We start from the raw sequence: 23,670 nt of genomic DNA on the forward strand, positions 1-23,670 counted from the left end.
CTTTTTGCAAGGTGGCTAATAAAGACCGTTAAACAAGCAAACCCAATCCTCCCTAAAGACTGTCTGGAAACCAAGGGGCATTACCCCAACAAACGTCATATCAAATCAACAATTTTTCTATTTTAATCCTAATGAGAGCTTGGTCCCCCGAGAAACCATCAAGGAAGGAACCGGGAGCGCTGTGACATCCAATATTACAGTCAATCATGTGCGAGATACAGCGAAAGCGGGGCAAGATATGGCTATCCAGGAGGTAGGAGGTGGGTCAGCCCCGAACACAGAGGCCGCACCCCAGTCAGTAACAAAGAAATCAAACCCCATGGATCCATGGGGGACAGGGGGTGAGGTCACCCGTACCCAGATGGAAATCAGAAATAACAGTACAGGGAGAAAGGCCCTGACTCCCTGTGCCCTAAGGTCTTGGGCACTTGACATTGATTCCTCTAAAAATGGACGATCGGGGTTGCAAGAGGAGAAGCCCTTATTGCCAATAAAAGGGCCAAATTAACATCTGCAATACATCTACCATCAGCTCTGAACAGTGCAGTGAACAGCAAGAATCCTAGAAGAGTGGGTGCTAGAGGGGAAGAAAAGCAAAGCACAACCAATCTTCTATCGGACGAAGACCTTTTATTGGACATGGCAGCGGCCTAAGTGGAAGATCAGTCTACAGTGCATCTGGAGATAGATGCAGGCCTGATAGCGGCCTTAACGATCACAATGGTGCCATTTATGAAGCTGTATGAAAATGGAAGCGAACAAATTGAAGATCAGACCACTGTCATGGCCATGCTCCATTCGAATATTGTATTTGTTGAAGGCTTCATAATGCCCCAAGGCACCCTAGATAAAAACACAGCCCAGATAACACACATTTTACACAGCATCATCAACCCAATAATAAACGGAAAAAGAAGGATTGACCTTGAAAAACAAATAGCTGATTCTAAACTAGAAACAGAAAAAAGGGACAATGCTGGTGTAGTAGATTTAAGTGACAATCTTGGGGAACAAATACCTCTGAGTAGGACTAAGACAAAGGTAGACAACCGGGCCCTCGAGGCCATACTTCTGAACCCTACTGTCGAAGAGATCAGCAACATCATTAGCTATGGAAATCAAGAAATTGAAGGAAGTAAAGACATAGAGGGGAGAATATCAGTTAGTACCATACCAGAGGTGCCAGGAGGACGACTAATCACCAACCAGCAGAAATCGAACAGCTCCCCAAAGAAATTTGAAATATTTTCTAGACTTCAGGAAGGGAGAAAAGATGTCAAAGACCAGAGAAGGTCAGCGCAAACTAAGAGAGAAGCTTTAAAATTGAAGCTCTTAAAATATAAATCTAATATAAGAAAAGCAGAGATCTTCCCGTCGAATGCTCTCTCGGGGTAAAACACCCCTAGTAAAAAATGTGGCTCTTCCAAAGCATGGTGGATTACACATATGACGAGAGCGATCAACGAAATTGCTACGAAGAACCAAATTGTCATCAAACATGGCAACTTTAAGGGTATATATAAAAATGCTGGTAGGCAACTATAGGAAAACCAGGAGTACGATGAGATTGCAGACCTAATGAATCTGTCAACATACTCTGTGTCAGAGGAAGAGGAATCTCCCGACACGAGAAAAACTGAGGATGTGAGGCACCCACGAATGGCTATTGAAATGGATAATTCTAATAATAGCGAAAGAAGTAGTGACAAGGATACCAATGATGACGAGGAGGCCCAAAGAAGCGAGGCGGAACTGACCAAGAGCAAAGACATAGATGCACCCGGAGTTCCTATAGCTCCAGCCAGGACTAGGAATGAAATGACCCACAGTAAGGTTGAATCCCATCCCTCCATCACCCTCGACAACTTCTATCCAATTGAAAAGGTAAAAAGGTGGGATTCTTTAAAACCTTGGAACAACAGAGGAACGATTTTGTGAGTCAAGCTAGGGCCAAAGGGATTGATAATCCACCCGTGCCACAAAACATAGGAAGGAAGAGGGGCAAGGATCCTGTAAGCAACGATGAAATGGTGCTAGACACCTTTTGATTATTGCTGGAACGGATCCTATATATATATATATATTACATGGACGCGGTAGCGTCCATGTAGTTATGGTTAAGTTGGTGTTTCCATAGGAAGAGCATTTTTTGTGTGGCTTATAACTTCGCTCCCTCTGGACGAATCCTCACCAAACTTTGTATATAAAAAGTATATGGCCCACTTTGAATTTTGTTTGCAAAGTTTGGTGAGGATTCGTCCAGGGGGGGAAAAGTTACAGGGGGGGTCCCAAAACTTGTGTTTTTTCCTATAGACATAATGGGAAAAAACTTTGCGCACGGCTACAGGCCAAACCGCTGAACGGCTTTACACCAAATTTGCGACAGGAACGGGGGCTTGGTCCCGAAAGCGTGCTTTTGCAAATTTGGTGTAAATCCGTCCAGTAGTTTTTTATAACATGACCAAAACGTAAGGCAAAAAAATTAGTGGTATCTGTGTTCGCTTCGCGGATGGACTTCCCTGTTCGCTCCGCGGACAGCACCCCGATTGGCCCATGGCCTTTGCGTCATATCCGCCGGCATGCAACGTGTTCGCTGATTGGACGGCGAGGGGCGTGAAGCGCGTCAGATTTTCTGTGGCGCCCGCCATCTTGTATTCGCCGTCGACCACGTACAGCGCGGTGAAACGTGGATAAAAAATTGTATTTAGTGCCGTGTGTTGGTGTGTAACAGTGTTTTGGGAGGGTGGGGGAGTATGAGATAGGTTCAATGTTTTGTTTTTTTATGTGCTAGACGTTTTTGTTGCGTTCGATTTGTCCGTGGAGAACACGGCTGTTCTGACATTTTGTAAATAAACTAAATGGTGGGGTGTTTAGAGGACGGAGTATGTGTCATTTTTGTCCGCAAGGAAGGTAAAAATGAGCTATGAACACTCACGGTGTACTTAATTGTTCGTAAATACACAAACTGGGGGTGTCCTCAGGACGCTGTCCGTATTGTAATCTGTCTAGTTGAATGTGTTCTAAGAACACTCGCGGTGTCCCGAAATGGTTGCAATCACACAAAATTAGGGTGTTCTGAGAATGTTGTTTGTATTGTTCGTTGTCAGGGTGAAAGTGTTTTAAGACCACTCCTTTTGTCCGCTAATAGTACAATTTCCTATGGGCGCCAACCGACTTTTTGTCCACTAAAGAAACGATAAATCCAGCTGGTGTGAGCCGACATTATGTGATAATCCTATGATTGGCGCTATTGACCTGGCTGACTTGCTTTTGCGACACTAAATCATATCTCCCGCCCCTAAGCCTGATATTATCAAAGCATTCATATTCCCCGCCTCTCTCCGTGACGTTACAGGGTGCGTCATCAAACGCGCCCAGTCCTCTGCAGTCCTAAGTGACTTTACACAGAACCCGGAAGACAAAACATATTATGTCACAACACAGCGCGCCACAATTCGGAATATGAAACAGTGATTTAAAAGCAAACAGCAAGATTGTAAATTTTGTAAAGTACATTTATTTAACATCAAATGTTTAGAGAATATTCAGCAATTTGCATTTGTCTTTGTTGTCGATCCGCAAAAGTTCATGTTGAGGCACGCAATGTTCCTTTGCGGTACAGAGGGTGTTAGATCAGCTTACAACTCAGTGCGCCACAATTCGGAATATGAAACTGTGGTTTAAAAGTAAACAGCAGGATTGTACATTTGGTAAAGTACATTTATTTCACATGAAATGTTTAGTGAATATTCAGCGATTTGCTATTGTCTCTGCTGTCGATCAGCAAAAGTTTATTTTGAGTCACGCGTTGTTCCTTTGCGGTAGATAGGCTGTTGGTTTATGATAAAAGCAGTAAATGGTCGCTCTGATAATCGGAAGGTTGTCCAACAACGAGCCATTAGACCACCCTATTGGTTGGTATGTTGTTTGTAGCCGCTAGTACTGCGTAAGGGCATATTGGTCCTTGGCGATTGTCCCATAAAATGGTGAGGGTCATGAAGTTGCATATTTGGACCTGCACCTGGCAGTTGAAGACCCCATCCGCTGGAGCGTGTAAATCGTGACATAGGCAAAATGGGGCCACATACCTGTTTTAAAAAACATAAATTAGTCTCACCAGCCGATCTTCATTAAAAATCATCATTTTATTTATTAGGGTGTGAAACTATTTGCTATCGAAGATAGTGCAACGGAGTATGTTAATAATAAAATAATAATATGTTCCCATTCATATAGCGCTAAGAACCGTGAGGTATCTAAGCGGTGCTTATTATTAACCACGGTGTGTGGTGCTCATTTATCGACCACGGAAGGATGAAAGGCTGAGTTTGGCCTTGCCGGGATTCGAACTTGCGTTAGCAAGCTGTGCACGGATGTCAAAGCGAGCGTTGTACTCGCTGTGCCCCTTGACAGGCTACAGTGAAGTGGCACAGCGAGTAGAGCGCTTGACCGCCTATAGACCGGTTAAATTATTTCTATTAACCCACCCTGCGTCGTCTGCCTTTTTCAGAGCCCTCTAAATGACAGGGGATCAATTCGGCGGTGATAGTGCACGGTAGAAAACATTATGCCACTTTCAACGAACAAGTTCAACTTGAGCGGTCTTTAATGCTACGCTATTGTAATTATATTTGGTATAAAATAATCTAAAGGGTTACTTGCAGTACAATTGCAATTTCCATTGTCTACGAGTAGTGTAGTCCCAAAATACGACTATGCGTGTGCGAACGATCTTTCTTATAGTGATATAATATATAAAAGTGGTTTTGTTTCAGAAATGTCATCCTTATCTTCTCTTACGTTTTAGCAACACTCCTTCAAGAGAAGTCTTTCATCACAATCTCTGTCTGTCAAGGTCAAAACACAATACAACCTTATAGTCCGCTTCGTGAGCCTCTCCGGGGCCCGAGAAAAAAATGGAAGCAGCTGACCTTCACTGTGAACGAGCATAAATTGTTACTTTGCAACATTCTGTGTAAAGCCATCTGTGAGAAGTTGGTTTTTGCATGCCATGTTTGTATATTGTTTGCGTGATATTAAAAAAAGTTTGTTTAAGGGATGTTATGGTTCGAAGTACAGTCGAAAGACCCCTGAAAATCGCAAGTTATGGTAAACTATGAAAAATAACTCGCGCCACCACCGTACACTGCTAAGACTAACACCCAGGACATCAAAGATGACATCGCAAATGTCATTGATGAAATCACTGATGACATCACATGTGTATGTACTTTTCATGGAACTTGTGTACTAGGGATTTTTATTATAATGTTGCGAAAAAAGTGTCAAGGATATTGCAATAAATATCATACCGTTATTAGTGCTTTGAACGATGCATCGATATAAATAGCATTGTATTATGGGATTCTATCTAGTATACTGAGCTACTAATGGAGAAACATAGCATTGTGTGCAGAGTACAAGGTGAAAGTATAATATTTGTAATGTTAATATGTTGAATAATGAAATGATCACTGTCCTGAAATGTTCAAAAATTCACAAAATGGGGGTGTTCTGAGGACGTTATTCGTATTGTGTGATTGCTTAGCTGTATGCAATGAGGGAATGGCACAGAGAGTAAAGTGGACGCCGTCCGCGGACACCGCGGCTGTTCGTGGACAGGGCGTGCTACATCCGGGTTTTTCCAGGAAATCCAACATGGAAAAAAGACTGTACGGATCAGCCAATCAGATGTCGAGGTTGTGGATTTGTGTTGAAAGAGACTGTGTGTGGTGAAGATGGCAGAAGTAGAGAAAGTCAGGGTGTTGGTGCTTGGAGATATGTTTGTGTATGGTTTACAACAGTACGCTCAATGCAGGCATGTTTCAAAGAACTTTGATGTGAAAGGAGTGGAGGTGGTGTGGAGCAGTGTGCCTGATTGCAATGCACAGGGAATTGTACAAGTTTGTGAGGATATGGCCATGATGAACAGTCCGCATGTGGTAGTTTTGCACTATGGTGCTTTCCATTTGGGCAACGTCGGTGCCCCTACTTTGTTGGCTGATTTGGAACGCTTGGTTCAAGCCGTAATGAAGATCCTTCCAAATGCAAAAGTAATTGGATTACTACCTAGGGCAATATGGGACAATAGTTCAGTTTTTTGTCCTCAGCAAAACATTGCTAGGTGTGTCATCAACCGAGGCATGTGTGCCTTCATGCTTAGAGCTGGTATGTTCTTCTGTAATAATGAGAATATTGATGCCAGTAATGTTGTTAATTTCAAAGATGGCATTTCTTTATCTTTTACGGGAAATGCCTTTCTATTTTGGAATGTAAGGGTTGCTTTGGAGAAGGTTATGTGAAGATTTTAGGAGTAAAGTAAGAAAAAAAAACAAGAAAAAAATACAAAATAACAGTTCTCTGTCAAGCATCTGTAAAAAAAACAAAAGAACGGCTCTTTTCAGAGCCAACTTCAAAGGGGAAATGGGGCACACTATTTAAATTTACATTCACCACGCTCAGATTTTCGATATGTCCGCGGACATGGCGGTAGTCCGCGGACATGAAAATCACTACGAGGGGGTTAGTATGTTCTATGTTACATGTATATGAAGTCAGGGATATTATGGTTAAGTTGTGCTACTAAAAACCTATGAAATTCAGTGAAAAAACTTTGTTAAAGGGACGTTATGGTTAAGTTGCGCTACTAAAAACCTATGAAATTCAGTGAAAAAACTTTGTTAAAGGGACGTTATGGTTCAAAGTAAAACCGAAAACCCCCTGAAATTCGGCAGTTATGGTAACATAAGCAACCATAACTCGCGCCACCGTGCACTGCTAACACTAACACCCAGGACATCAAAGATGACATCACAAATGTCATTGATGACATCACTGATGACATCACATGGCTGGCTCTCCCTTTTTATCCTTTACTGACATATCAAAGCCACAAAGGTTTCTTCAGTAACAGTCAGGAAGTAAAAATTGAAAAGGTACTATATTTGTAGACTTAAGGTCAAGTCACATCATATGAAACATATACATAGCGGAAGACACAGGCTTGAAAGAGAGCAATCCTTTCTGTGCATGAAGATAATCATTAGGGTTATCAGCATTTTCTCATAGTTTTATTTTTATTACTCTACCTTCCCTGTATATGCTCATATTTGTATACATTATACTCACTCTCCTTTCCTTTGGGTGCAGTCACATCATGTGATACACATACATATGGTAAGTAGCAGCTTTGAAACAGAGCAATAGTTTCTCTGCATAAAGACAATCAGTTAGGTTATGAACTCTTTCTGCTACTACTTCTGCTTTTTTGTTTACTTCACTGTCCCTGTTTATACTCATATTTGTATGTGTTGTTGTCTCTTTGTGTTTTGTCTGTTATAATTATGTATTAAGTGAGTTTTATTATCTACTTATTACATGTTTCACAGTACGCAAAACTCTAATAAGAAAGCAGTTATCATTTCAGTATTCAACATGGCAAGATTATGAATATGGCACCTTCATTATGTATGCTGCACACATTCTATCCAGTATAGTAAGCATGAGTAGCTTAGTATACTGGATAGAACTTCATAATAGAATGCTATTTATATCAATGCATTGCTTAATGCACTAATTAGCTCATGATATTTATCCCAATGATCCTTGACAGTTTTTGGTCAGCATTATAAGAATCCCTTGTACAGAGTTTTTATGAAAAGTAAATGCACATGTGATGTCATCAATGACATTTGTGATGCCATCTTTGATGTCCTGGGTGTTAGTGTTAGCAGTGCACGGTGGCGCGAGTTATGGTTGCTTATGTTACCATAACTGCCAAATTTCCGGGGTTTTTCTGTTTTACTTTGAACCATAACATCCCTTTAACAAAGTTTTTCACTGAATATATATATATATATATATATATATATATATATATATATATATATATATATATATATATATATATATGTTAAGGGGATGTTATGGTTAAGTTGCGCTGCTAAAAACCTGTGTAATTCCCTTAACAAAAATTTATAAACATCATATCATGGTTCCAAGTAAAACCAAAAAACCCCTGAAGTTCGCCAGTTATGGTAGCCAAGGAAGTATTGGATGAGGCTGAAGCAAGAGAGGTGATCTCCGAGAAAACACGTAGATTCCTAGAAAAAACACATCCCATTACTCCGGTGATATATATTCTCCCGAAGATTCATAAAAGACTTACCAATCCCCCGGCAGGCCCATCATAGCGGCAACTGAGAGCATATTGGAGCCATTGGGAAAGTATTTGGATAAAATCCTACAACCACTCATACAAGAAACCCCGACTTACATTAAGGACACTACCAAATTCTTAACAAAATTGAAGGAGGTTGAATTTGTTAACACAAGGGATACCCTCTTTTCTATGGATGTGACCGTTCTCTACACCAACATCGTACATCTCGCTGGACTAGAAGCCGTGGAATTGCTACTTCTAAGTAGCAATAACTACCAAGGCGACAGATTATTTGTATTGACACTGCTCAAATTGGTGCTGATGAACAACTTCTTTCGATTTAAAGAGAAATTCTATCTTTAAGCTTCAGGGACCAGCATGGGGGCCGCTATGGCCCCAGCATACGCAAACACATATATGTAATATCTGGAAGAAGAGCACAGTCTGACATCTGCAAGGTGGCTAGGCATCTGACCATCTATATAAGATATATCGATGATGTGTTCGGCATCTGGTCAGGCCCAGATGATGAATTGAGGGAATTTTTTACTATGATGAATGCTATGCACCCGAGGATTAAATTCACTACCCAGACGAGTAAAACACTGATCAACATTTTGGATGTTGAACTTTATGTTAAAGAAAATCGTCTGGAGACAAGAATTTTCACCAAAACTACCGATAGAAACAGCCTTTTACTGGCAACAAGTTTCCATCCTCGAAGGACGATTGACAGCATTCCCCTGAGCCAGTTCTTACGCTACCAGAGGAATATCTCAGAGAGTACAGAATATCAGAGACAGTCAGCTTCGCTATGTAAAAAAATTTGGAGAGAGAGGATATAATCCCACCAAACTATCACAAATTGAGGAGAAAGTGGCGACTATTGAAAGGGACACCCTGCTCACACCCAAGAACACCAAGAAAGATGATTCCATGGTGTATGTCACCACATACTCAGCACAGAGCAAGAAAATCCGGAGTATCATTCAAAGAAACTGGCCAATGTTGCAAATGAACCCACAGACACAACCACTCCTCCAAGATCTTCAGATTTTTGCTTACAGAAACAGCAATGCTTTAAGAAACAGTTTAGTCAGAGCAGATCTGCCTACTACACTGAGTGTATAGACAAAGCACAAGGGCACTCAACCATGTCATAACTGTCAACATTGCAGCAACCTCATACCAGGCAACATAATCTCGCACCCACACACAGGCAAACCCATTATACTCAAACATTCATGCACCTGTGATTCTACAAATGTAGTCTACGCTCTGAAGTGCCCCTGCGGTTATTATTACGTGGGGATTACCACAAGAAAGGCAAAACTGCGCTGGCCTCCGCATAAGTCCAACATCCAGACCAAAAACTTGATCACCTGTGGCAATGCACTTTGTGGAAGCGAGACATTCAATTGCCCAATTGAAATGTATGATTTTAGAACAAGTCAAACTGGGTCCGAGAGGGGGAGATGTACAAAAGAGACTACTCCAGAGGGAGATTAGTTGGATTGACCTTTTGGATTGCCTCAGCCCAAGGGGCATGCATTGTGAATTTGATTTAATGTGTTTTCTTTAATACATTCCATGTTGATCCAGTTTTTTGCTTTTAACAGAGTAATGCCTAGTTAACAGTTTGTTGAGACATCATACATCTGAAAAAGAGTGTGTAATACCATTCATTTTCATCTAAGCATCAGTAAGTATGCAGGGCTTTCATTTTGACCCCTACACAAACAACTCAATGTTTTGATTCAGGCTGTGGTCCTGCAGAATGTGAACTGGTTTGGGACCAGGAGTTTCATTGAATAACTCTGTAGCATGATGGACCTGTGGTATGGCGATGGAATGTGATTTTTTAGCAACTGTATAACTCATTCAAGAATGTGAACGGCATAACCGGCAGGGTGACCAGTTGAATCCTCTAGAAGATTCGAATACTGATTACTGCAAAGCACATTATTCAAGGTGCAATGGAGAGTATAGATTTACGGAAATAACTATCCTGATCATTTTTGACAACCAGTTGACAACTAGATTGACAGTCTATGAGGGTACGATGCAGGCGGGTGCCTGAGCATCGACCCACCTGTGATGACTGTTACTCTTCTGTAATGAAGCGGGGGGCAGGGGCAGTAAGCAGTTTTTGACTGCCGTTTTGCCCCTCCCCCACCACTCTTAATTCAGGTATACCTCCTCTCCGAGTAATTTCACCAGACCGGGTTTACCAGATCGAATTGACTCATCATACTGGATGGTGTTATTAGTTATTAAGCCAGACTTACCCGTACACAGATCTGGGAAGGGATGTGGATACACTACACGAGAACGGCAATGCAGCGCATGCTCCATGCACGTCGATAGCAACAGTAGCTATGGCACGCACACGCAGCACTGCGTCTGCCCTCAGTATATGCCTCATGAGTTTAGCCACTACACACAGCGTGTGGTTGGACCAACGGGATCGTTTGAGAATATACGACCTAGTTGAGCCTTATCAAAGGATCTAATAGAGACACGATTGCTTCACGCACTACGATCGTGTCCGAGATACGATGTCCCATATCAAGATGGCGCCCGCGCGGGGACGCGTGTGCGTGGCTGCTCCCATGGCAACCTACTTTGCTTGGGAGAGCAGTGCAGGCGTCCTTGTGACGGGCGTCTTCGTTGGGCGTCCCGCAGGCAATTCCCTTCCAAGTAAGTTACAAGTAAATGCAGGCAATTACTGATCACGATCGTTGAATTGTGTAACTAGCACTGATTCAAAAATAGTGGCCAACAGCCCACTCCAAAGCTTACGTTAATTACAGCCTTCTGGCTTGGGAGCGTAGGATTTAATATCACCCCCCTCTCTTTTTCTCCACACCTCCAGTTGCTCATTGTTGGAGCCACAGCCCGATACAGCCATTGCACCCGGCGAGACATTTGGGTCTTTTGACCGGGTGAGTCATGATGAATTATATTAACAGCACTGTAGAGTTTGACTCTGCACCCATGATCTAATACTTACAAACTGTTTAGCTATGTCACTTATACCATACAGGTGGCCATGAATTATCTCTGCTTACCAAGGAAAGCAGGTCAGTCTATCTCCATTTAGGAGAGTTACTTATCGAGTTCCTCCAAACTCTATATAAATCTAATGAGTGTATCCTTATACTTTGTAGGAATCCCTACCGAATTTTGTTGAAACTAAAACACGTCCTGCTCTGAAGATGGATTTCCAATAAAAACTGAAGGGCTTTGGCACTGATTACTTAATATGAGTGTCTTTCGAAAAACTTCTGAGCAGAGTGAATGTAATGGCTCACAAGCAGGGAAATACAAATTTGAAAACTGTCTTGTATATTAATTACTTTATCATGTTATACTGAGATAAAGTGTATTTTACTTTTGTTCTTTACCGCATACGGTTTGTTTTAGAGCATTCTTTTAGCTCAATTGAAATGCTGTCCTTTGTTTTCGAATTATAAATTGACTTGTATGAACTAATCTATGAATTAAATTCGTTTTTTTCACACACATCTAAGGTATTGGTGTGGTGTAAATTAAATCTGTTTTAAACAAATCTGTTTATGATATGATGTAATGACAATCGGGTCTGTCTCACACCTATTTGCTCTCAGCCGGATTCATTCTTGGTTGGAGAATCACAGCTAGACAGGGCCGAATGTACCCGGTTGACTATTTGAAAATTAGATCAAGCCAATCACACCACTCTGAAGACTGTTGAAAACTGAGCCTTGTCGAACAAATATTCCTGCGAGGGAGTCTTTAGTCTCTGCAAGGCAGAATTACTACTTGGGACTAGTTCCCGCGAGGAGTGCAGCACAGGGTTACCGGCTGGCAACGGTAGGTGCATGTCTTGTTCTTCATTAGCCTCATTACCACCCACAAACCCTCCACCGTCACCACCTCCCCAATGGCCTGCAGAGGGATATACAGGTGAGGATGTAGAGATGGAGGAAGAAGAGGAAGAAGAGAATGAGGTGGAGGAACTCCGCACTGCTAACACTCGGCGAGAGTCGTGAGTGTGGCGGTTGTTTTCCATTTTAGGGAACGTACCGAAAGCACATGCAAACTTTGTGAGGTGTAACCAGTGCCAGCTGGTGCTCAGTCGCTGGAGACCTGCTGCGGCAGCTTTGGTACGACAATCATGAAGCGACACCTAACTTCGTTCCAGAGTGCGGACATTTGCAAGGTGGTGCCATGCAAAGAACGTAGTAGATTGAGTTCCTCCACAGCATCCTCCGTGTCCGATCCTCTCACCACAAGAGGCTCCTGTGGGGGAGCGCATCCCTCCAGCTGCCTCACAAGCCATTCACAATGCTGTTGACCCTCACCTTTCGAGGGTCACAATATTGTGTGTTTATTGTGACGCAGTACTCTGCAGGGGGGAGAGTCTGCGAAGTGCTTTTGAGGCTACGGTCACGGAGCACCAGAAGAACTGCTCCCTACCTAAGTAAAGGCTACCCTATATCTTTCTCTCTGCACCTGCCCCTTCTTATCCCTGTGGTTGGTGTCCCTTCCTTACCCTCCTTTGCCTTCCTCTCCTAGTGTCTCGTGTCGTCAAAAGTAGTAAACTGGAAAATTACAAAAATTAACAAAAAGGCTCTTTTCAGAGCTGCCTTTCGCAGTTAATGAATAGAACTATCAAGTGACGGTTGTAGGCCCCCGCGCATTTTTTGAAAAGTCCGCGGACAGTCGTAGGACACACATAGTAAGCTTAACAAAACCAATGGACATTTTGCTGGGGGTAAGTGGTGGCTATGAAAAGAGCCTTTCGGTGGTAGTGTGTGTCCCTCAAAATATTATGTTTAGAAAAAACGGATTGTCACATACGTGACTATGATGTCAAAAAAAGTTGTAAAGCATTTTGTACATTGCGAAGAAAGATCTGATTGCCAGCATATGTGAGATGCACTCCATCTCTACGAAAAATTAAAGAACTACGAAACAAAATATTTTCATTATGGAATGAGGACATGCCAACCTCTCTTAGAAAGGCACAAAAAGCCTTATTCATGTTGCGCCTCTCTTTCTCCATTTGTGGACCAAATGCAGAGGAACACAACCCTATCTGTCTTTGTGCAATATGGGAAAAAACAATTTGGCAATTTGGAAACATGTCCATGACCTTCGCAAGTCCTTCCTTCATTGCAAATTGCAAAGCAATTCCAGACACATGCCCTAAACTGTTTCCTCTGCAATGAATGATAAGTATGTCCGGATGATGCTCTGTCTGTAAAGTTGCACAGAGAGGTACCAAGTCCAGCCACCTCTTTCCACGCATGCCATGCCAGTGCACTTCTACATTAGGAAATCCAAGATCTGCACATAGACCGCAACTTTCAGCATGCACCTTCAACCAATATATCCATGAGTCTCCCAAAATCCATATAATCTGTTTTCGAGCACATAAAGCTATGGCTGTCTAGTCTCTTGTCAGTGAAAAGGCGTTCTCACTAAATGTCTCAGAACAAAACACGCCCACTGAACTTTACTGACCAATCCTTAGCTTCGCACATTCTCATTGGCATGCGTCTCCACCACAGAATCGGCGCCGCCTGCAAACTACTGCCATGTTCGCGGACAAGTACAGGATGAAATCGTGAGGACTGTACATTTAAATATTATTCCCCTTTTCCCCTTTAAGGTGAGCTCTGAAAAGAGCAGTTTTTTTATTTTTTGGGCAGATGTCATAAAGACATCTGTTATTTTGTATTTTTTAAATATTTTTTCTTCTAACTATACTCCTAGAACCATTACAGAACCTTCTCCAAAGCAAGCCTCACATTCCAAAAGAACATGGCATTTCCCAAAGAAGATAACGCAACACCATCTGCTTCAAAATTAGCCGCTTTACTGGGCACAATGTTCTCGTGGCTGCAGAAAAACATACCAGCGCGTAACATAAAAGCATGCATGCCGCGATTGATGGTACATCTCCCAATTCTTTGTTCTGGACAGAAAACAGAAATGTTGTCCCATTTTCCTCTAGGGAGTAACCCAGAAAAATTTAATTTCGCATTTGGAAATATGTTAATGACTGCTTGCATCAACTGTTCCAAATCGTCCAACAAAGTAGTGCACTCAAGTAGCCCAAATGACAAGCACCGTAGTATAAAAGGACCACATGAGGAGTGCTCATCGCACGCATCTCGGTGCAAACTCGGAGAATTGCTGCAACATTGCGATCAGTCTCAGCGCTCCACACCACCTCTACTCCTCTCACATCGAAATGGTGCGCTACATTCCTACTTTCCGCATAGTGCTGTAAACCATGCACAAAAATATCTCCAATGAACAAAACCTTCACCCTCTGCACCTCTGCCATCTTCAGTATACGCACCGTCTTTTTACACAAAAGAGCAATGTGAACATCTGATTGGCTGATGGCTACAGTTCCCTTTCCATGCTAGATTTGCTGTAGAAACCCGTATGTGACACGCCCTACCTGTGCACAAGTGCTGTGTACTTGCAGCACGTAATTCTTAACAAGTCCTTCTACCCTTTCCACATCACTCACAGATCCATTCCCTCATTGGACACACCTAAGCAGTCACACAACCATCAACAATCAGATTTAACATCCATACATGTAACTCCGTCATCACAATTTCGCGCTTCAAATGTACTATTGATCACTCTAACTGCAAGTTGCATATCATTGCAAAGCACCTACTTCGAAAAATACTGTTCAAGTGTCACGGATTTCTACGTACATCTCCATCGATGCGCACATGCATGCATATAAAGTACAGGTATGCATATTTTAATCAGAGAACATGTGCAACCCGTGTGATTTCATTTAAACAAATGAATGCTACTAATTCTGCATAGCCAATACATACCAAGGCTCCCCCTTTAAGTCTGATTGTTCATTAACAAAGCGCACTACTTCTTACTGTCTCCCGCATAACCTATACATACGTTACAACCTTCCCTATTTAGTATGAAACTCGATTTTCCATTAGAAAATGACACCATTTTTTACTGAATACCGCCTACATCAATGCTTCTTCCAATGCGATCATATGAGAAAAATAAACGCTCCCGATTGCTGTGGTGACATGGCCCTCTGAGGGTCTCCTGATCTTTCGAAATCGTACTTGTAATAAGAAAGTACCGACATTTTTGCCAGCCACTGTACTGAACTATCGCTTACAAACCTCTCTGCTACAGATATCACAGCTTAAAAGAAACAAGGCATTTTCATAATCTAAAAATTTTACTAATTTCTGAAGCACTTGCAACTAAAATACTGCAAGTAACATAGATAGGCAGCACATAGTGAAGTGAAATGCACACATGCACTGTGTGAAATATCAAAGGAGAATACTCCGACGACAGATGCAAAATTAACGTCTACAGCAACATCACTACTTTAAACACACAAAGTTACTAACTTTTTACAATCACAGTGAAGACTACTGTCCTCAAAATCAACAGCATCTACATTGCAAACGACATATCCGAAGAAGGCTGGTCATTCTGTAAAAAAAGTAAGTACAGAACGACCTTAATATTCTAAATATTCCTGAAACAGAGAGTGTGGGTTATGTATTTAATTTGCACACCAAAGCAAACAGTGATTTCTGAACCATTCACCCACAAATCACCATTTATTAAACAAAGATTAACAGGCAGAATGGCTCACAAATCCCCGTCTGTTTGGAACCCAAATAACATACAAACGCCTTACAATTTTAGTAGTAGAAAACAAATAGCTGTTTCAATGTAATGCCATTACGTTTACTATTAATGCATCTCCTCACCACTAGGCCTCTTTGTACTCTCATCTGAAGCACATTGTAGTAGTATACAAACCAAAAAATATCCTCCCCAAATCATTGTGAGAGACCAAAGCACATTCACCATCACAAAGAGCTTCCCCATCAAACTCATGCACGCATGCACACAGCACACATACATTATACAACAGACCAAACCATTCCTTCTTTTTTCAACAGACCCCAAAGAATGCCTACCAAAAAGCAAGTCCGTAGAAAGGAACGCAGAAGTAGAGCCAATAATAATAAAAGTGTCCAACCTAACCATCCATCTGTAGCTGAGTTTGTAGAGAACGTTGGAACAATACAGCTAACACAGTCATTTAGCAAAAGAAGGGAAGCTTTAACTACCAAAACTTTACTTCCTCCAACAAAATGTGGAACGAAAGACAAAACTCTTCACAAAAAATTGGCTACCTGTACTCCTAACAATGCTACTATTAATCCTGATATAGTTACCAGAACCTATACTAAAAAAAAGTATTTTAGCCAAAATGTTTCATCATAGAGTCCTTCAGAATCTAATAAGAAGAGGACCGAAATCATCCTCAACCCTTAAAACGTACCGTAGAAAATTAATCTTACAAGCTCTCGCGGACAGTGCACTCCTTCTGAAAAGGAAGTTGTTTATATTAGTATTAAATAGGATGAAACCACTTACAAAACTAAGGGCCAAACTACAAAAGAAACTTATCAATAAACGGAATGTGAACAAAAATAACTTCATATTTGTGGAGGTGAATGGAGTCACACAACAACCACAGAACCATATTTTAATGAAGAAGCATACAAACAAAATCAAACAAGCACAATTGCCATCCATAGCAGTGGACGAGGGTTTGAAAAAATCAATCATAGCATCATGGAACAAGAAACACTGCTTAGAAAAGTATCCCCTGAAAACTCAGAATTACCTCTCGATTCGCCTGAACCAGACCGTCCAGTGTACAAATGGCCATGCACATCAATGTGTGCCATTCCTAACAAATTATTCAAATCTTTACGTCAGTTCCTCAATCAGTATGTGAAAGGTAAATACAAAATTAAAATTAAAGTGCTGCAAAATATAGATATCTGTTCAGTGCGCAAATACACAGGACTACAAGGACATTCATTAGCCTGCATTTCTAGACCTACGTGCAAAAGCACCTTCCATGACATCAAAAGGATAGCAATACATCATACAAATGTAAGAAATCTAGTGTATAAAATATACTATGCTAAAAGTCCAGCTTCAGAATTAGCCAATTTAAATAACACTCTTCTACATGGTACACCCAAATATCTACATAAAGAAATGGACTGTATTCAGAGAAAATATTTTGGAAATGAAACCCACTTACAAAATGCAATAGTTGTGCAATAGTTGTACAACAGAGTACCAAAAATTCTGCACATAGCAACCTTTTATTACACACATACAAAAAAGAAATACTAAAATTTAAAAGTGCATCAGCTGAAATACCAAACCATGTGTGTGCGTGTTGCCGCAGAACATTTTACAAAATGAACACAACAAATATAGACGGAGCATTCAAAATAGAAGACAATGAAGATTCCAAATAGGTTTGAATTAGCTCTCTACCTTTTAGCCGAAAACAAATATCAAATAAGTGAACCACTAATATGTTGCAGTTACTGCACTACAAAACTAGACAACAAACAAACTCCTTCACGTGCCATCACAAATAATTTGGAATTGTTCCCACTACCAAAAACCCTGCAACAACTCAATTTGTATGACAGTATCATAATTCAAACAGTTCACCCATTTCAAGCAATTATACACCTTCATCCAAAAACAGCAAAAGTACTTCCCTCTGAATTGGTGAAAGGCATTTGTGGCAAAGTAGTTTACTTGCCATTAGATCTAACAGAAAATGTACACACTCTAGGAGTGGAACATTCAATAGAGCATTCTTTAATTGTCTTGGTAAATGGTGTAACAACAAAAGACAAAATAATTTGGCAACAACTGGTGGACTTACATAAAGTTAGAGAAGCCTCGCAATATCTAAAAGACAATAACGAATACTACAAGGAAATAAATATTGAAGAAAGCTTAAGGGAAACAACTGAAATAATTGAAGAGTCAATAGAAACTGGACAATTTGAACTTCTGGATCCTGCTGCAGTATCCTCTCTTTTGGACCAGTACACAATTCATCCATTGCATTCCGATGAAAGCATAGATGATGCACTAGAAACTTACCAAATGCGACAAACCAAAGGTTCACCAATGGGCATGTGGGAAAAAAGTATAGAAGCACGTGCTTTTCCACTGCCATTTCCTACTGGCAAAGGTGGAATATACGATGATAGACCCACTCAAATTACAGCATCAGAATACCGCTCATTACGAATGTATTCGCAAGATCCCAGGTTTAGACAAAATGTAGAATACATATTCCACCTACCCTGTGAAAGTGAACTAGCAACCCTATGTTACATGTTGCACACATTTTGTAATCTGGAAGCCACTTTCAAAATATGTCAGCTACGCAATTAATACAAAAAGTACAAGAAAAAGATGAGGTTTTACAATCAAATATAACAAATTTGTTTTCAAACATGCGTGGTACAAAAGAATACTGGTTCCTACGGCTCGGGGACGTACGTTGTATGATCAGAAACCTTGGACCACCGACTTAGTTTGTTACACTAAGTTGTGCAGAATATGCATGGAAAGATTTACATGAGTTCCTACGCATATCAAACAACAACAAAACCGACATAAATTTATTAACACCTGGAGAACTTTGCTCTCTAGATCCAGTTAATGTGTCAAGATATTTCCATCATCATTTCATTGCTATGCTACACTTTATTTGCAATAAAACTGTTCCTCCCCTTGGAGAAGTGCAACACTTCTTTTGGAAAAAAGAATACCAAGTGAGAGGAGCACCACATATTCACATGCTATTATGGATCAAAGGTGCAGCTAAATTTGGTCACGACACTGATGCCACTGTTTTGCAATTCATCCAAATGTCACTTGTGAAATCCCTTCACAACGGACACATAGTGACCTGCATGATGGGCAGATTTTACAATTTCAAAGACACAAATGTGGCAAATATTGTCATCGCAAATACAAAAACAAAGGGAAATACTACACCAAATGCCGCTTTGGTTTCCCTAGACCAGTTACAGAAACAGGTGAAGTCAGCAACTTCATGTCTTCAGTTCGACATAGTGTTAAAGGTAAATCACCTAAGAACACATATTAAATAAAAAGAAAAGAGGAATCAAAATACATCAATGATTACAATGCAATCATTGCCCTCTTATGGAATGAAAACATAGATGTGCAGTACATTACAGACAATTCCACTGCTGTTGCACGATATGTTACAGCCTACTTAACAAAAGCAGAAAAAACAGAGCTTCAAGTCCTCTGGGATGACCTATCATCAGACAAAACACTATCTCAGAAATTGTACAGTCTAGGCATAAAAATGCTCTCTCATAGAGAATGTGGTACCTATGAAGCAGCAGATTGTTTAACCGGTACTGCTTTGTATGGAAAATCAAACAACATAGTATGGCTAAGTCTTGGTCCTGCTAAATGTAGAAAAAGAGTTCTGAAATCATATGAGGACATAGAAACAATTGCCAGAAATGATCCCAACAGCGAAGACATTTTAAAAATCAATTTACTGGACACATACTATCCGAACAGGAGTAGGACTTTAGAAAGCATGTGTCTATACCACATAGCTCAAAACTTTGCATACAAAAATAATATAAAACCCAATGAAAACAAAGGCATATATAGAGTCACAGATTGTGAAGGCAGTTTAGTGAAACTTACCAAACGATGCTTAATTAATCATGTTAAATTGTCATTAAAAACTCCTCAACAGAAAGAACTATATTACATGTCTCTGCTACAACTTTTTAAACCATGGAGAAAAGAGGAAGAGATACTGGATAACTATAACTGCTATGAAGATGCTTTCAAAGCAAATGAAAGTGCTATCACCAATGTGAACTTTACGCAGTACAAAACAATGTTCCACAATGAACAGCAACACGAAGAAAAACTTTAGGCCAAGCTAGATAAGGACTCTTCTGACAGTAGTCAACCTTCTGTAACAGAAAGCCAAGAAACACTAGGACAGCCACTAATAGCAAATGAGGCAGAATTAGTTATGACAGAAGTGGAAAACACCATGTGTCACTATCAAGAAAATATAGTAGACCTAACTGTACAACAAGCAAAACTTCACAAAGATCAGCGCACCATTTTTGAAAACGTAACAAAACAAATAACACATGGTGTAAAGCACGAAAATAAAGAATGTACCTGCCAAAATTAAGCCAGACCAGACTAAGGGCCTGATCACGACTTTGGCGGTAACCCTTAAATCTGGCAGTAGCGCTATTACCACCAGATTTAAGGGTCCACCAAATCAGGACTTCGGCGGATTTCGCCCCAGCTCTGAGCTGGGGGACATCCGCTGAAAATTCGTGCTATTACCGCCGGCGGGAAATCCGCCGGCGGTAAAAGCGTGAAAATTCCCCATTGAGCCCAATGGGGAATGGGGCATTCCCGAATGGGCTCAATGGGAATGGGGATTAACATTACTGCCGAACTCGTGATCCGGCACTATTAGCGCCGGGGAGTCTGGCAGTAGGGCTAATACAGCCGGCAGTAATACCGCCGGCGTTACTGCCAAAGTCGTGATCAGGCCCTTAAGTCTCAGGAGGGGTGAGGGTGACTGAAGGACCTTAATGAGCACACAGAGCAAGTACACTTACAAATTACTCCAGACAGGTGTTATATAAAAAATAAAGACACATTTATTATAAGGCCTTTTGTAACATCGACCAAAGCAAAGGAATCACAGTAACACTAAGTAAACCAACACAACACTATCAATACAATGTATATACAAGACCATTGGGGTCTAAAGGGTTAAATGCACCAAATATGTCAACAACCTAGATGGGAAGGAAACAGGCAGTGCAGATAATCTTTAGGCCCAGTTCGACATCGACAATTCACCTAACAAAGAGGCAGTCCAAGCCCTAAGAAGAGAGGAGCCTTGTGCTCAATAGTACATGCAATGCAAACGCACACGGTTGTTCCAATGGGCAGAACAGGTTCTCTTCAGGGATCTCTAGCAGCTTGGGAAGTGGGTGAGGCAATGCAGAATAAGTCCCCACTATTCAAGAAGGACCTCCACTTGAAGGCAGAGGCAGTTTGAGAGTTTGGGATGGAGTGGCTATTTCACAATAGAAGTGGAAAGGAGAGGGGTCCTCAGGGGCCACTTGGGTGTAAAAATGGGACCTTGTGTTAGGTGCCACCAGTTGGGGTATTGAGTACTCACCTGTCCCCAATGCAAGCAGACCCAAACTTTGGCAGGTCAGTCCACTTCGCTTGCAGGTTCGAATGCGGCAAAAAGGACATCTTGGCACATTTCAGTTCCTGAGATACAGCGATGAGTGGCGATTTCTCCGCTCCGAGGGGATGGATCGCCCCAGTTTCACTGCAGCAGGCTTCAGGGGCAAGAGGGTCAATAACGCAGCAGACTTGCAAAGGACGTTGCAGGGGCAGGGCAACACGGTAACCGTGTTCACTCCGGTCCTGGTGCACTCATCTCACTTCAGACCTGGGAATGCCAAGTGTATGAGATTCGGTGTGAGGGTGCCATGGACACAGAACTAGCAGTATTCCAAGTTCCGAGGGCCTCCTCAAAACGGCGGCGGTAACAGATCAAAGCAACTGGGTAAGCTGGTCAGTCCACTGGTTGGCACCGGGACACTTCCGAAAAAGCTTACTTGCAGGCTTTGGTGAAGGGTTAAAAATAATGCGAAAAGATAGCTGCCACCAGTCCTGTCCATGACACATCTGCATAGTTCATTAAAAGTCCAGTGAGAGTATCTAGGGCCTTTCGAAATGACTATAGACCCAAGGGTGCTTTATGGTAAAATACATTGCACACTTGTTACATGTTGCACAAAAGCTACGACATGAGGAAAGCACTAAGGGAAACAACGTCTCCCAGTACGGACTGTTTTAGGGGCATTTCAGTTTCCCCATAAAAAGTGATCGAAAGCCCAGAGGAGTGCAGCTGAAGGCTGTGCTTCTCTGGTAAAGGCAGTCAATGGTGTCTAAACAGTAGCAAAATGTTTGGGGGTTGACACATGCAGGGAAAATTACATATAATTATGAAATCTTTCCTAACAGCAGGAAATGACGCTCCGTTGCAGAGCTGAGGCCTCCTGGGATACAAAGAAAAAACTGTGGCCTTCATGGAAAGGACGTGTACACAAATATGGACAGAGCACATCACACAACGGACATGGATTGCAGCAATGGAGAAGCCAGCAAAATTGCACAGAGAGAAGAGCTGTGCTGCCACAGCGATTGAACTCTCTTTGTTAGCTCCAACGGGCGATGCAACAGAACATTGTTGATTCCAGATCTGAAGAGGGCCACAGCAGCACTTATGGACTACTAATGGGTGTGTGGCCAACAAGCGTACTTGCACCTCCCACCATCATGGAGAGGCTCTTGTTCGCTGGCCACGCTACACTCAGCGCTACAAGTAGTCTCAGATGAACACCTGAAAGGGAGGCCAATGCCTGATGAAGCACCAACAGTGTCTCCAACGACCGAAGAACAAATCCCACTACCACCACCAGACTTTCTCATCCTCCCTGGGAAGAACCAATATGACAAACTGCAAAGAAAAAAGAGAACATCGAACTATCCAAAGACTCATCAGTACTGCTTGAAGAAATACCCGAAGAATCCAAGTTGTTTAGCTCTGCAGAAACTTTCTTTACATCACCTTTGCTAGCTGGCGTACAAGCACAAGCCAACACCAAATGATTGCAGACCGTACGCTGGGAACTGTCCAGTTGGCAAATGACACTGAGCATGGGTTCAATGTCATAAAGGTTTAGCTGCGCACCTTGAGACTGATGACGATGCAGAAACGCTACGTCTTGGATATGCTGACGGCGATGGAAGGAGGCATGTTTAAAAAGATCGAGAGTTCATGTTGCACGTTCATGCCTTCTGAAGATTCAGAAAATGGGTCCATGTCACACATCTTAGCTGCAGTGCACGACCTGGGAGTCCAAATGAAAAAGGGAGCTGGCATTCAAGAGGAGGACTGGTTTACAATGGCAAGCTGGGCCTCATCCTGGCTGGGAGCACTGTTGAAGATGCTGGTACCTGTCATCGTGTTCATTCTGGTCCTTTTTTGCACCTGCCAACTGGTTCTCCGATGTTGGGCCAAAGCAGTGCCTAATAGCACAATGATGATGGTTTCAATTGGCATTTCAAAAGTTCCTCATAGCACAAATACAGAAATACAAACTGACAACCCCATTCCTTGCATGGTTCCCATACCCTATGGAGATGAAGTAGACAGACTGTACCACATGATTATTGTTCCTCCCCCAGACCTTGAAAATTATAAGGAAGTATGGGTTGATTTAGCAGGGTATGGGGGTTGTATTTATATGACATGTACCCCCGAAGAATATACACAAGTGGGAGAAAGCCAGCAAAATATATGTAGGGCGTTTATGCCAATAAATGGAACACTGCCATAGGAAGCTGTGGTGAGGAGGGAAAATGAGCGCAAGTATGCAGACAAAAGAGGGGAATGTTGGGAAGGAAATTAGCCTTTCACACCCCCCTAGGCACTTTAGGGTGAGGTGAGTTCTATAAACAGACATGAGATGTACTAG

This window comes from Ambystoma mexicanum, chromosome 2p (genome assembly GCF_040938575.1).
Source record: "Ambystoma mexicanum isolate Mex_15411 chromosome 2p, UKY_AmexF1_1, whole genome shotgun sequence".
Lineage (NCBI taxonomy): Eukaryota > Metazoa > Chordata > Amphibia > Caudata > Ambystomatidae > Ambystoma > Ambystoma mexicanum.